A 16,300-nucleotide genomic window follows, 5' to 3' on the forward strand; every position below is an offset into this window, starting at 1 on the left:
AAATAACCATCCCTGCATCGTGCAAGAGGGTCTAAGATGTTGATTTCCTCTTCGAAGTTCGTCTCTCTATATGGTTTGAAAGAATTCGCTGAATAATTTATCATGCAATTATTATGATTTTTAAAAGAGTGGGAGTTTTTTTTCATTTGATGCAGACTAATATATTCAATTGAAGAATTCAAAATCTCAGCGCTCTTTTTTAAAGTTTACAGTTCCAGTTCCTAGGAATAACTGTCTGTTAAAATTTTCCAATTATCTCACACTAAAATCATAAACTTAGGTATCTACCGGGGGTTTTTCAAACGTATCGTATTCTTGACATTTTTGTGATGCTCCTCGGCGAGGGCTTAGATCGATCATTCTTTGGGCGGTAAACACAAACCGTATTTTTTGAGGCATTTTAGAAAGTCTTTGACTTAAAGTTAAGAGGAAAAACACAACAAGAGTGTTTTCCGGGCAGTTTTGATTTGACAACCTTGCTGTAATTTTCTAGAATGGCATGATAGACGTTGTGACGGTTGAACAGAAAAATAAGAAAGAAAAGGGGTGATGACATGAAATACTGCAACCGTGCTACCAAAACGTATGATAAAAGAGGGAAAATATGTGTATAAGGGTACCATGAAGCCGTGCAGCGCCATGTTTCTCGGTGCTCCGGCATTGAACTTGGGAAGCTCGTGGTGGTACAATAATGCCGATACAAATGTGTGTGCTTTTAAATAGGGCCGCTTCGAGCACTGTCATTCATGAGTGATCTGATGTTTCGAGAACGTAGAATGGCCTTTTTTATGAATACTCGTCACTGCGAATGGACTCGGGGTCTCTTTAAAAACAATCCCTACATTTTTAACTCTTTTTTTAGGAATCTCCAAGAAAATTCCCAGACTCTTTTGATCGATTAATCTCCGATATAAATAAAATAAATATTTGACATATACTCTAAATAGATAACTATGGTACATTAGTGAAACTCGAACTTCTTCATTTTCGGAAACATCAAAAGAGATGGTTTTGAAATTTCGAACAAAACGTAGTCAACAAAACGACATTTCCTGTGATTATTTTTGAATGAGTGAAAAAAAAACTTAGGTACAGAAAATTTTAGGAGAGATTGTTGATCGGTTTTTTTTTCATGAGTAGATTCGTCACGTTGCATTTGAGAATATGCATGTTTCGACATCAACCAGTAGATATTCACATTCTAAAATTTTTATGGCTATGCAGAAAAATGAAAATTGAAAGAACAGTTTTTTTGTGTGTTTGGATGCCAATAAATGACTTGCGCAATGCAGGTCCCAATAAAGTATATTTTTTCTGGCGCACGTTTGATTTTCCTGACTTTCTCATCAGGACTGATTAAAATTTTCTGACATTTTACGACCTTTTCCGACACTTGGGCATTACTTTCTTCCTTCAGATAGGCTTTAAATAAATCAAAATATTATATTGAAAATCGCTGAAAAATTCCCTAAAAACCGAAAAATATGGGTGAACAAAACACATATTGCATGGAGAGGAGTACTTAAATTCAGGCTCGGACTGCGGCCATAATACCAATCTGCCATTGGCAGATACGCCCCCTTGGCGCGCTGAAAACGCGCCCCGCTAACAGTTAGTAAAATAAGAAGAAAACAAAAATTACGACCGAGAATATATGCGGAAAATTTCTTAAATGAACGGAAGAAGAGAGAGTTAGGAGTAAATAAAGGTGCTCTCACGCATGATAAAGGTAAATAGAGGTCCAAGAACTACTTTTTGAGGCGTAAATACTTTTTTGTGAAATTTTCACCTTTTTGTCGACATACAGGCGCTTTATCATTCCCCTCCTTCATTCGCTATGTGTAACTCCCTTAGAAGCGATGGTCGGTTTGATTTTTAGACATACGCACCCTTTATAGACCTTTTGAGAGACCTTTAAACACATTTCTTTCTTTTCAAAATGACTATTGATTTGGACGTACCATAGCATATCTCGGGCAAACTTAACCTTCATTCATCTCGAAATTAAAAAATAAGAGGCATCGAAAGTGTAAACGCGATACGACGATTCGCGCAAGACGGATGTCCACATTGCATATGAAAAAAAATGTAAGACGCGATGGCGTAAGTCGTGAACTTGCAATGCTCTGCTCTATGCTACTAGTTTGAAGCACCATAACGAATGAGACAGACACAAACAAATATAATATGGAAATAAAGCGAGGGAAAGAATGCACGTTTACGACGGCACAGAGATACAACTATTCGTACTTGATGGACGTCCGTGCTGCATCTGAAAAATTGAAGGCGCGATGACGCGAAGCGTGAGCTCTGAATACTCTGCTATACGCTGTCAATGAGGTGTCGCTCGGATTTGGAAGAAAAGTTAAAAACGAGGCCCGAACACATCTATCCTACCTTCGGCTGTGTTATTCATCTAGTGTTTGAAGCACCATTACGAATAAGACGGACGCAAACAAATATAATATGGAAATAAAGCGAGGGAAAGAATGCACGTTTACGACGGCGCAGTGATACAACTATTCGTACTTGATGGACGTCCGTGCTGCATCTGAAAAATTGAAGGCGCGATGACGCGAAGTGTGAGCTCTTAATACTCTGCTATACGCTGTCAATGAGGTGTCGCTCAGATTTGGGAGAAAAGTTAAAAAAGAGGCCCGAACACATCTCTCCTACCTTCGGCTATGATGATACTCGTTCTTTCTTCGTTGTTCAGGTTCTTTTGATGTGATTCTCTTTTAGGATGGATTTGCAAACTCACGTCTTAATCTTGTGTAAACTGCAGCACTGGCTCGGTCCTTGTGGAAATAATGGTGCTTGGATGCGTCTAAAGGCTTTAATTTGTTATGTTTTCTTTAATTTCTGAAGTCTGTCGGTTACTTCGATACGTTCGATTTTGCGATTTTCACTCCGTACAATTAATAAACTTTGAACCTGTAAATAGCGTAAACTTGTGCTGCTTTGCCAAAATTTTCTGAACCCCTCTCCACGTAGGGGATGCCCTACCTGCAGAAATGTCAAATTACGCCCCTTTAAGGAGCCAATGGTCTACGCCCTTAAATGCGAGCCAGTCCTACCCTGCTAGAATTTCTTATCTACATGAGTTAATACTCTTGATTTTGGTTGAACTTCCTCAACTTTTATTGCCTATTTTGCTAGTCACTGGGTAAAAAGAAATCAGTGCAAGAAAATGTACGGAAGGAAATATGTGGTTATGGTAACCAATAATTAGTCATAGACAAATCTACAAGACAAATTTCTTGCCGAACTGGTTAGAATGAGTGTAAAATAGTACACTGTTGGTTGACAGTAGTCATTTGATACGATGTTCAAAGCGAGTGAACGTGACAACAATACAGCAAGCAACTATTACTGCTCTTAAGCCGCTCAAATTGCCTACTTTTGTATTGAAGGCGAACTGGTAAATGGTAAGACTGACTGCGCAACGATGATGCATTGCTAAAGACTTGGACTTCACTTTGTATTTCGGAACTACAATTTCTGGCTCATACGTAAAACCACTTGGGTACGTAAACAGGGGTGCATTTATGTCGTTCACTGGAAAAAAAAAAAATTCGCTTTAATCTAGAGTTCAAACTCTTGAAAACAATGACAAGAAAAAATTCTCTTGATTCAATCGGATTTTTGCTTGAATCAAAAAGAAATCCGCTTAAATAATGAGGATTGATTCTCGATTTAAGCAAAAATCCGATTGAATCAAGAGTACTTTTTCTTGTCATTGTTTCTAAGAGTCTGGACTCTAGATCCAAGCGACTTTTTTTCCAGTGTTTCTAGGCTGACCCAGAAATTGTGGTTCCTAATTACAAAATTAATACAGTTGACTGGAGCACATTAAAAAAAAATGTTTAATGGGTATGAATGTAAGGTTACATTAAGCTTGACCAATGTTTGTGTATTCACATAATTCTCGTTTCTGATCTCATAAGCTTGACGGGTAACGGGGTATACCAATCGCTCCTTATAATTCCGATACAGAAAATGCCGATAGGTCACCATAGAAGGCGTTTGCTTGCTAACTTGGATAACAAATTCATCATTGATATATGACAGTTTCTAGGTATGAAAATGACGTTTCACGGTGGATTTTTTTTTTTTTTTTTTTTTTTTTTTTTTTTTTTCTTCTTCATTTATTTGTTTCAGGAACGATTTTGAGCGTTGTCCGATACAGTCACCTTAGGGGCAGATAGTCTCCTGGTTAACTGTAAAAAAGTCATCCTTTCAAGTCACCTTGGCGATAAAAAGTTTTCCGGTTATCGGCAGAAAAATCACCCAGTAAGACCACCTTTGCGGTGCTCAGATGATTTTCTGGTTATAAGAATACGGTACGGACGAATCAAGTTTTATTTGAAGGTACGGTATTGACAAAATAAAATAAATCGACCCCTGGGAGAATTTTTTTTTTTTTTTTTTTTTTTTTTTTTTTCTTTCAAGTACTGAAATGGATTATGGGATAGCAAACCTCCTCCGGATCCTGTGTTTGCTACCTGATTTTCTTTTCAACTAAAAGAAACTGCTTATTTTTACAATACGCCTTCAGGAAAAAAGTCACGGTTCTGTAACCATTTTCTGCCCATTTCAATAATCTGACACTTCAAATAATGCAGGGTGGTGGCCAAAAACAGCGGCCCTTCAAAAAGCTTAATAATCAGACGATATCTCTTCTAACCAATAAAGGCATTCCGATACATACATTTTTTGTTTTGCAGTGAATTACATGATATTCGTTGATAGAATGCCTGCGATTTCCTCAGAGGATATCAATGTGTAATGTCCGTTCCACTTTGTTCCGAACACTCTGGTAGGCACAAATCAACGGTAAAACTACAAGCATGTGTAGGTACCTCGTCTGTGTTGTTAAAAATTTTAAGTATACATTTTTATAAATTTATTTTTATTTGTTTAATTTTTTGAAATTTGTATTTATTACTAATTGAATGACTGTCTACAAGAGGCTTGGAATCTTAATACCCGAAAAAAAAATTTCCGGATGGCAAGTTTGGAAGTTTTTATTCAGGTTTTGACCGATATTTAATTAAATAGTTTGATCTGAAACATCGGAAAGTTATTAAATTAAAACTATTTGCTCATTACCCGCCAAAGTGCGATTTCGACGATTTCGCTGGCCGCGAAGCGGCTTTCAAAGACCCGCAGAGCGAGCCTTTCGGAGCGTGCAACGCCCCGGGGGTTGAGTCGCGTAGCGACCAGGGGGCGAACTCCCTATAATAAACTATAAGATTGAAATATTATAGACACGTTTTTTAAAGAGTACCAAAAAATAATTTAAGTGGCGTTTTTGCTGTTTGAAGAAATACGCGTTTATATTAAGAAATGAACATTAATCTCAAGCTCTTGGCAAAAAAATGAGCCATGGAGATATATTTTCTAGTTTCTTAGCTGTAACCGAAAATATCTAATTTTTTCATAAATGTCGCTCATCTCTATCAACAATGCTTTTAATTTACAACGTTTGGAGTCGGTATTCTTTGAGCTTCTATAAAATCTGAAGTTGAATTTCTGCGAGGAAAAATATTGGGATCAACTCTAAAGACGCGTACGTGCACTATTACTTACATGCTTTAATCATCAAATGGAAAACTAATCCACGGCAGCTCCTGAAAATTTTCGTGATTTTTCGTAGCTTCTTTCGCTTCTTTCCCTCCGAGCACCGAGGTTATTGGTTTTCCAATTTCCCAGCCAAAAACGAGAGGAAAAGTTTTGTATATCTCTGCAGCTGTGCCATTTCAGAGGTTACAGAATTTAATGTATACGGGAAATTAGCGAAAATTTTATCGAGGAATAATTTAATATCATGTGACGCCAGAGAAAATTTCAAGTAACGGCAATAAAAGATGCACATGTGATGAGGTATTTACCTGTAATAATCTTCTCTGGTCGCTTGTTTTTGATAATCCAAACACACGCAACAAAAAACAGGGGTGTTACACCCTTTTTAGATTTCACACCGAATCAGAATAAAGATAATTCAATCGCCCGATCTCGTTATTCACAAAATAGCACTTAATACCGTATGATCACCCGCGAAAACCTTAAAATTGCACTCCGCGTAGGATAGGACGAAAAATTGGCAAAAAGCAAATAAAAAATAGGAAGACAATTCAAAGTGAGCAAGGGATAAGGGAATGTTTAGGAAGAATACGTCACGATTCTAGGGGTACTTCACGGTTTGCGTAGGGAATAACACTATACCTCAACGGGGAAAAACACACACAATTTTTGAGAAAAATCAATGAAAAAATCTATAAACTGGCACTCATTTCAGGAAGGTGAATGTAGCGAGGTGATAAATTGGCAATCACATTTTAAGAGTGAGGCATTCCACCAAAATTAGACGCGGAACCACAACACCGCACCAAAACAAAAAAAACACACACTAGACGGACCAAGTACAATATCCGCAAAATCCGGAAACCGAAATTGGCGACAACCGGTCTACCGAAGGCTATCGAACGCAAGGCACGAGAATCCCGGCTGATCGATCGTTAACAAGTTGAAATTCTATTAATTAGTCGGAATCTGCGAGGGACACGTGACCTACGGTGCGAATCGCGGGACGGGTAAAAATAGAGCTGGTGGGATTTGCGAAGCGAACTGGTTGCGGCGCGAGCTCGGATGACAGAACCCCCATGGCGCGACGGGCGCTGCGTCACTGCTGGGAGTCCGGAGCGCCAGTGTGCCCGGCCGCCGGTGACAATTTATCGTACGCCCCGATACGGTTTTCGTACGCAGCCAGCAGCGCTCCACGGCTCCCGCTCCCAGCTTCGCGATACGGTCCCGTCGATCGAGTGGTATTTCGCTAAACCCTGCCGTGCTAAGGAAGAACGCCGTATGATCATCCACGAGTGGCCAAATTTCTCTTGATAAAATATCTATTTTTGACGAAAATCATGCACATTTTTCTTTGAAATTTTCAGACATTTTAGATTAAATTGCGTACAAAATCATCTAAAATTTTTGGGGGAAAATGTTCATAATTTTCTCAGTAAATTCGGTTTTTATGGAAGGAAACTTGGCAACGCCTGAAGGCTCATACGGCGTTTTTCCATAGCACGGCAGTACGGGACACCATGTCGAGATCCAGGATGGTTTTTGGAGCTCTTTGATGACCTAGTGATTGGAGGTCTAAGGATCATCCCTTAATACAGGAATTTCAGGGACGGACTGGCTAGGGAGGCTAGGAGGAGTCGAATCTGCTATAAACCCCAAAAAGCCTTGAGGAATCTCCTGCATGATTGGTGTGTCAGCTTGCCGGTGGATACGAAAGTTAACATTTTGTGTGCAGTGTTCTCCAATTTTACGACTTTCAGCCCATACAGCGCAAAGTCGTGCGCGGGAACTAAAATATAATCTAAGGAACATTTAACGACGGCCCGATCCGCATTAAACGGAGGGAAACTACATCTTTATCAGTTTTTTACTGACAAGGAGCCTCTTACTTCTCCAGTGTAAAGCGCTCATAGACCTGGTTGAAAAAAAAAAAAGATAGCAATCGAATAAAAAATTTAGAGAAAGTAGAGTTAATGCGAAAGACGTGTAGAAATAAAGACTTATTTCGCCTTCAATTTCCAAGGTAGGCCAGGAAACGTCCTGCTACAACTAATCACTCAAGGATTTATGTTTTGTATTGTGGTTTTGACCAAGGGTCAGTGGCGTGGCGTGATTTGCGATATATCGATTGTTATGCCATTTAAACACATGGAAAAAGATCGATAGACAGGGTGTTCGCAGTGAACACCTTCATAATCGATTCTTTACCATAGGTTTAAATGGCATAACAATCGATACATCGCAATTCACGCCACGCCACTGCCAAGAGTGAGTCTCCCTCGAATCTAGGCGATTAAACCGTTTAAAATCTCGTCTGCCAATTTTAAAGTTAGATCGCGTGTTCAAGTCTTTGTGACCGATAAAAAAAAATATATCACAGATAAAAACCCTTTCCATTTGGGGGAGGGGGTGGGGCGGTACTTCTCTACTGCCATCGCAGAGAACGCCAATGCAATAAAACCATTGAAACATAAATTTCATCAGCGTTCTTGGTCCGCGATCGAAGACTATCGAACCAGATTGACCCTGATTATAGCACAACTATAATGACAATGAAACATGTTTGTTTATGTTGACTTGTGCATTCGGCTCTCGAAATAATTTTTGTCCAAGCAAATCATTTTTTTCTTTCAATTCTAACGAAAATTTGGGAACGTCAAACAACGATTTTCAAAGTTATCTAGAAATAATCAGGGCCGGATTTACCTACTTGCCGCCCATGGGCCGCCTGTATTTTGCCGTCCCCTTCTCATTCGTTTTGAAACATCAATAAAAACCGCATCACGTGAACGTACCAGCGGGGGTGGGATGCATAAGTCGCGTTTACTCGTGTTAGAAACATTTTTTGGGAAAGCCCTGTCAACACTACTAGCAAAAATTCACCGAACTTTGCGCGAACGTTAAGTTTCGTAAACTTATCTCTGCGTGGACAAGGCATTCCATTCATAAGAAATGAACAAAAAAATTATGAAAGAACAAACATAAATGCGGTTTAATGATTTTAACTTCCGCCGCCGCGCCGAGCAGACCGCACCGTGTTTGACGCAATGCGTGAAGTATTCACGCAGTCTTGTAGGCGCCATGTGCTTCACGCTGACCGCACTGTGTTTGGTGCAGTGCGTGAAGTATTCATGCATTCTTGTAGGCGCTATCCGTTTCACGCTGACCGCAATGACCGCACTGTGTTCGATGCAATGCGTGAAGTATTCGTACAGTCTTGTAGGCGCCAATATGTGTCACATGCCGATCGCCGCGCCGAGGGCTTCTCCTTTTCATCTCAAGTCCTCGTCATCATTTCTCTCTAGGTAAGTCGCGCCGTTCCAGGCCGAATTGCGCATGTCTAGTTTCTCTCTTAACTCGACTAATTAAAGGTGCTGCATCTTATATCACTGAAAGACGACAAAATTAGAAATTACTATACTCTTAGGAAATGAGAGATTTTGTTTGTAATTTTTTTTCTAAATCCGATTTTTTTATACCTACATTTAAAACAATTGCAAAATTTGCCGCCATGGGCCGCGGCCCATGTGGCCATCCTCTTAATCCGGCCCTGGAAATAATGGGACTGCTTTTTGCAATATTAGGATCCACGATTTACGGCTCAGTTTAGGAACGACGTATGTAAAATTATTTTTCCTTCGTCTCAAGTTTTTTTTTCGGATGAGCCAGAACTTTTAGTTTCCGATTAATCGGAAAATAGAATCCAATTAATGAGTCTCTGCAGGTCGCGTTGAATTGAAGCGCAGACTCTTCCAGACCGTGCGATTTTAATTGCGTTGGAAAACCGAAAATCCATGTGAAGTGTATGGGAATGATGTGTGAAAAGTGGAACAGAACGTGTGGAAAGTAGGGAAACTTTTCGAAAAATGAGAGGGCCGGCTAGCGTTGTCATGGCAAATCGCTGATTGCGCGGTAAGTGTTTTATTAACGCAGAGAAAAGAATACCAAACAATTATGGCCAAAAATTTTGAGAAGAGAGAGGTTTTTCATCGGGATAGGCGTTGAACTTTCTGCACCCTGCACGCCAATCCTCACTGATGATTTCTGAGGCTATCGCAATGCAACCATTATACTAGAGTCCCTTTATACCCAGAGTTAAGACATCTCGATTATCAGCTGGCCTGGGCTGGCCATGGTGTCACAAAAGTGTGCACCCAAACGAACGATATTGAGGGATAAGGATAAGGAATCCTGCGATGTCTGTCATCCAAAAACAACAATATCAACAAAACTGATCAGACCCTAACCATTGAAATTGCAATAAAATAAAATTAGATTGATAAGTGGATAATATTTTTTCATTTTGGTGCGATAAAAATAACAATTCACTCTTGATAAACCACAATTTGGTTATATTTACATTCTTTGTGTTCACATTTGAGGTACCTACCGCCGTCTTGGTGCACTCATTTGCGACTCCATTAGCGAGACCCAATCAGAATTGGATTTTTTTTAGGCCACTTTTAGCCCAACCAAAAGTGAGATGTCGTAACTCTGGGTATAAAGGGACTCTACATTATACCAAGCTTGTTATTGTACGATAATTGCTCGACGGTACGGTAGAAAAGTTACCGTACTCGCGGCCGGGCAAAACAATGAAGAGGGAGAGCGCAACGACGACAGGTAGGAGTGGAAAAAGGCAGAGCGGGCGGGCGGTCGTCAGCCAATCACCGGGAGACGGGCCCGAGCACAATGAGAGGGCGCACACGGGGAAGGGGTGAAGGGGGTTCAGCGGACGGGGCCGCGGAGGGTGCACGGAGGGTGCAGGGAAACACCTCATTACCAGACAATACACTGCGTAACGCACCGTACCGAGACTTCCCAGTCTCCAGCGACTATGCGCCGTGCAAGTTTCAATCCACCGTGTGTAAGGCCTGCATACACTCGGCTATTAATCGCCGCGAGTGAAAGACGAAAACCAATGGAGAGCCTTGATTTCGATCCGAAATATCGATATATTGATTTCGATAGATCGAAATCAAGGCTTTCCATTGGCTTTCGTCTTTCACTCGCGGCGATTAATCGCCGTGCGTATCTAGGTCTTTAAGGCATGATTTTCGCCGATTCACGCTTTTAATCACAATATTTGATAACCCAAGTGCAAAACCACGTATCTCCATTTACAACGTTGCAAATTTCATTTTATTGCCAATTTTGGCTTGCCAAGCTGTATAGAACATGGTAAATGATTAGCAAATCGAGCTACAAGCCAAAACAAACAAATGATATTTCAAACTGCATGTACATAGATTAGAAATAAGTAAGTTCTTGTAAGTGCTGTATTATTTTTCATCTATGTACATGAAGTTTGAAATATAGTTATATATGATATTAGTTATATATTTTGGCTTGTAGCTCGATTTTTTAATCAATTACCATGTTGCAGATTTCCTCTCATACTTCATTTTTCTGAGGCCTTTTCTTGGTTTTTTTTTTTTTTTTTTTTTTTTTTGAAAACTGGTTAACGTAATTCCTAAAAAACTTTACACATACTACATAAAAGGTATTATCTACACGGGGAAACTAATTCATATGCGTTGTTTGTAAAATGCGTCGGAAGTTGCCAAATATAATCCTTTTATTCTCGTCTCATCACGAAAACATACCCCGAGCAACTATTTAAACTCTCCGGAGATCAAATTGCATATGCAACGAATTGAAGGAACTTTGAGAGGGCCTGATGGGTTGTCCGCAAGTCAATGGAAAGCGCCGCGCGCCACTCTTGCCACAATCATCACTGACCATCAAGATCGAGCAACTATTTTAACTCTCCGGAGATGAAATTGCATACCCAGCGAAATGAAGGAACTTTGGGTGAAACCAAAAGTTAATGATTATCAATCAAACAATTAACTGACAATGAAACGAGCTGCATGTATGAGTGGAAATAGTTTCGTCTTTCCTCTATTTTCTTTGTTTAGAAAGCTAAAAAATAAATTTGGTTCGAGGCTCTTTCACAAATTTTTCTCCTCATTTCTCTTGAAAAAGTTAACAGCTTCATCAAGTTTCACAATCGGATGAGGCAACGGCTATGAAATTTTGCTCGCTTTTTCATTTTCCTTGCCACGGTCCCAATATGTTCGTCAATACTGGACTTGGGAGCTTCACGTTTTGATAGCTGAAATCGATAACTTTTGCTTTCGTACTTATTTATGTTTCATATGCGACGTTTCAAAGCAGGGTCGGACTGGCTCGCATCTGAGGGCGTAGACCCTTAGCTGGTTAAAGGGTCGTAATGTGATATTTTCTGGTAGGGCATTCCTTACGTGGGGAGGGTTTCAGAAAATTTTGGCAAATCAGCACAAGTTTACGCTATTTTCAGGTTCAAAGTTTATTAATCGTACGGAGTAAAAATTGCAAAATTGAACGTATTGAAGTAACCGACAGACTTCTGAAATGAAAGAAAACATAAAAAATTAAAGCCACGAGACGCATCCAAGCACCATTATTTCCAAAAGAACCGAGCCAGTGCTGCGGTTTACACGAGCTTAAGACGTGGGTCTGCGAATTCATCCTAAAAAAGAATCAGACAAGAACCTGAAAAAAAAAGAACGAATATCAATTTACCGGAAGACAGAAAAAACGTATTCGGACCTCTTTTTCAACTTTTCTCCCGAATCTGAGCGACACCTCATATAGCAGAGCATTGAGAGCTGACGCTTCGCGTCATCGCGCCTTCAATTTTTCAGATGCAGCACGGACGTCCATCAAGTACGAATAGTTGTATCTCTGCGCCGTCGTAAACGCGCATCCTTTCCCTCCCTTTATTTCCATATTGTATTTGTTTCCGTTTATGTCTTATTCGTAATGGTGCTTCAAACTAGTAGCATAGAGCAGAGCATTGCGAGTTCACGACTCACGCCATCGCGTCTCACATTTTTCATATGCAATATTGGACATCCATCCTGCGCGAGTATTTGTGTCGCGTTTACACTTTAGATGTCTCTTATTTTTGAATTTCGAGATAAATTAAGGTTAAGTTTTCCCGAGATATGCTATGGTATGTCCAAACCAATAGTCATTTTGAAAAGAAGAAATATGATTAAAAGTCTCTCTCGAGGTCTATAAAGGGTGAGTATGTCTAAAAATCGAACCGACCATCGTTTCTAAGGGAGTTATACATAGCAAATGAAGGAAGGGGATGATAAAGCGGCTGTATGTCAACAAAAAGGTGAAAATTTCGCAGAAAAGTGTTCACGCTTCAGAAAGTAGTCCTTGGACCTCGACTCGCCACTATCGAAAGCACCTTCCTTTACTCCTACCTCTCTCTTCTTCCGTTCATTTAAGAAATGTTCCGCATAAATTCTCGATCGTAATTTTTTTATTTTTTATTTTGCTATCAGTCAGAGGGACGCGTGCTCGGTGCGTCAAGGGGGCGTATCTGCCAGTGGCAGATTGGCCTTATAGCCAGTCCGAACGTGTTTCAAAGTATCAGGTATGTTGTACTTTTTTCTTAAAGAACACTAAATACATATCTCCTTGGAATTTTCCTGTTAGTATTTTGAACGATAATGAAGGAGATTGACCAAAAAGTTCAATAGAAACAGTTAGTATATGCAACGTACGCAATTGCTCTCACGGCGGTGTCTGACGCTCTAGACAAAAGTAGTCCATCGAAAATGTAAATTCTCCGCATATTTTGGTGGTTTGAGGTTTTCGGCTCCTTATGACCGATTACGGCTTTTACGGGGCGATTTCCGGGTGCGTTTGGCGATTCTGCCGTGCTAAGGAAGAACGCCATATGAACATTCAAGAGTTGCCACATTTCTGTCGATACAATTTTTATTTTTGGAAAGTTGTGAACAGGCCCGCCACAAGGGGGGGGGATACCGGGTCCTTGGTACCGGGGCCCGGGCCCTGGAGGGGCCCGTGACGCAGGTGACAAACCACTACGAATTCATGTGTAACCCTTGTCTCGTAGGGAAAAGTGAAAAAATTACCCTAAAAATTCCGCAGAAGGTGGATAAAGTTTCAAAAACACGCTAGGGCACTATAAAATTTTTCTTACTTTTTTAGAGATTTTCAAGATTTTGAGTATATGTAGAATGATATTTTTAGTAACTGTGTTTCATTTTCTTCCGTTGTCGGATGCTAAGAGGCTCCTTTCTGGGCATCCTCGACTTCAATGGCTTAACTCCCTTGCCATAGACGTACGAAAGGGGAGTCCAGGGGGGCCCGGCTCCCCATAGAATTGAAAATTATCATCTGCCCCCTCAAAAAAAAAATTTATAGATGTTTTGAATGCAACAATTCGAAAGTTTTTGGTGCTGAAAGTAAACAAAAAGGCGTAATTATTCTGCAGAAATTGATGGAAAATCTCCATCATAAGAGCTTCATAATGCGTCCAAATAGATTTAAAATTTCAAAAATTTCCCGAGGGAGGCCCCCCGGACCCCCCCCCCCCCCCTGTGCTAGGGGCCCGGGCCAGAAAATTGGTACCAGGGCCCGAGATGGGATGTGGCGGGCCTGGTTGTGAATATTTTCCCTTCAAATTTTCAGGAACTTGAGGTGAAATTGCGTTAAAAAACCATCTGAAAAATCGAAAGGAAAATATTCATAAATTGACCGGGAAATTCGTGTTTTCTCAGAGGAAATTTGGCAACGCCTGGCGGTGTTTTTCCTTAGCATGGCAGTACTGAAGTCATTCGAGAATTTGTTCATGATGTTTTTAGAGAACCCATCAACGACACATTATCGGGACGCCTGTTTATGATGTATATTCGTCTAATTTGTTCAAACAACGGCTAATTTCTTCAAAAAAACGTATATTTTATTTATTTTTTCTTGTTTTCAAGCGAGTACGAAATAAAGCATGTGCTAGCGAAAGCACCACTTCAGTGCGTTTCCGGTCAGTAGAAAGGCGCGATCTCAAACCCCCGGCCGAATGATCCAGGTGGCCTGAGACAGGACATTCTGCGAATTGCCCAATGATAAGATAGCGTCCAAGGCTGCCACCATTCGCGCCTGTAACCCCCTTCCACGGTCTGATTTGAGCTTAATTATTAAGTATGTGCTTAACAGCTTACGCGTACATTTTTCTCTGACCGCTCTTGCCAGATTTGACCTTCAAATGCCTCAATAAATGAAGGCCATTGAGGAAATTCGGCAATTAAGCATGTGACTCAATCTCATTAAAAAACTTGCATGGAATTTATGACCCCACTCCGTCTCTCCCTCCCAATCTTCGTTTATCGTGCTGAAATATTTTTGCAAAGGTATTTCATCGATCAAATCTTCATATTTCATTTTGTCATCCATTCATCGTTTTAACGATGAGCAAAGTGACAGGCGAAAAATTGCATGGTACGCGGAATACGTGAGAGGAATGACTATATATGTATATAAATACATCGCATTCTCGACCAGGAAATCGAAGAGGCAAATGCTCGGTGGAGTTTGACGAAAACTCGTGATCAGTATATCTGTTGATCATGCCCCAATTTTTCGGATTCGCTTATTATCTTCGTACCGCGCATGCCAGTTATATGTAGGAAGTGCAGTTTGTAACATATTCCTCTTATCTCAAAATCCGATTTTCTGACACAATTCGACAAGAATCGATTCACTGAAAAATTATTATACCTGCCGCTGATTGGATTGCATTTAGCAAAAAGAAACCAACTCGATTAGTGTTGTAAAAATGTTGCTTCTTTATAATCATCGAGAAAAAAATTGTTTGCTCCCCACCAAAAAATTGTCAATTTTAAAGGAAAGTAAGTGTGCAAATTTTAATACCGTTCATATGTTGAGTATCTTCAGGGGATAAGAAGAAGTTGCATGGCCAGATTTACCTACTTGCCGCCCATGGGCCGCCTGTATTTTGCCGCCCTCTTCTCATTCATTTTGAAACATCAATAAAAACCATCAAGTGAACGTGCCGGAGGGAGAAGGGTGCATAAGACGCGTTCACTCGTGTTGGACACCATTTTTTCGTAAGCCCTGTCAACACTACTAGCAAAAGTTCACGGAACTTCGCGCGAAAGTTCAGTTCCGTAAACCTATCTCTGTGGGGACAAGGCCTTTCATTTGTGAGAAATGAACTAAAAAATTAAGGAAGAACAAACATAAATGTGGCTTAATAATTTTAACTTCCGCCGCCGTACCGCGCTGACCACACTGTGTTTGGCGCAATGCGTGAAGTATTCATGTGGTCTTGTAGGCACTGTGCGTTTCACGCCGCGCCGACCGCTGTTGACCGTACTGTGTTTGACGCAATGCGTGAAGTATTCATGCAGTCTCGTAGGCGCTAATATGTGTTACATGCCGACCGCCGTGTAGAGGGCTTCTCCTTTTCATCTCAAGTCCTCGTCATCATTTCCCTTTGCGCCGCGCCGCGCCGCTCCAGGCCAAATTACGTGTTTGGTTTCTCTCTTAACTCAACTAATTTAAAGGTGCGCAGACTTTAGTATCACCGAAATACGACAAAATTAGAAATTAATGAACTCACAGGAAATGAGAGATTTTTGTCACCTTTTCTTGTTGTAATTTGTTTCTGAATCCGATTTTTTTGTACCTGCTTTTAAAAAAAATTGCAAAATTTGCCGCCCCCTAATTTTGCCGCCATGGGCCGCGGCCCATGTGGCCACCCCCTTAATCCGGCCCTGAGAAGTTGCACAGTTTTGAAAACTCTGTAATCTTGCGCTGGTTCCTTTTTGCTAATTGCGATCCAATTTATAAAAAGGCAACATTTTTATAAAAATTCTTCTCGTTTAAT

The 16,300-nt window shown here is 40.4% G+C and overlaps 1 protein-coding gene across 2 annotated transcripts in view; it reads right to left on the reverse strand.

Annotated features, from left to right (window-relative positions):
- eya (eya transcriptional coactivator and phosphatase 2) overlaps positions 1 to 6,692 on the reverse strand; it is a 100,553-nt gene extending 93,861 nt beyond the window's left edge. The window contains exon 1 of one of the 2 annotated variants that reach the window (XM_019040384.2): positions 5,895 to 6,692. The gene's annotated coding sequence lies outside the window, so the exon portion shown is untranslated. The remainder of the gene's footprint in view (positions 1 to 5,894) is intronic. The other variant, XM_019040383.2, reaches the window with a different exon arrangement.
- Between the last annotated feature and the right edge of the window lie 9,608 nt (positions 6,693 to 16,300).

Source organism: Bemisia tabaci, chromosome 3 (assembly GCF_918797505.1).
Source record: "Bemisia tabaci chromosome 3, PGI_BMITA_v3".
In the NCBI taxonomy this organism is placed as follows: Eukaryota; Metazoa; Arthropoda; class Insecta; order Hemiptera; family Aleyrodidae; genus Bemisia; species Bemisia tabaci.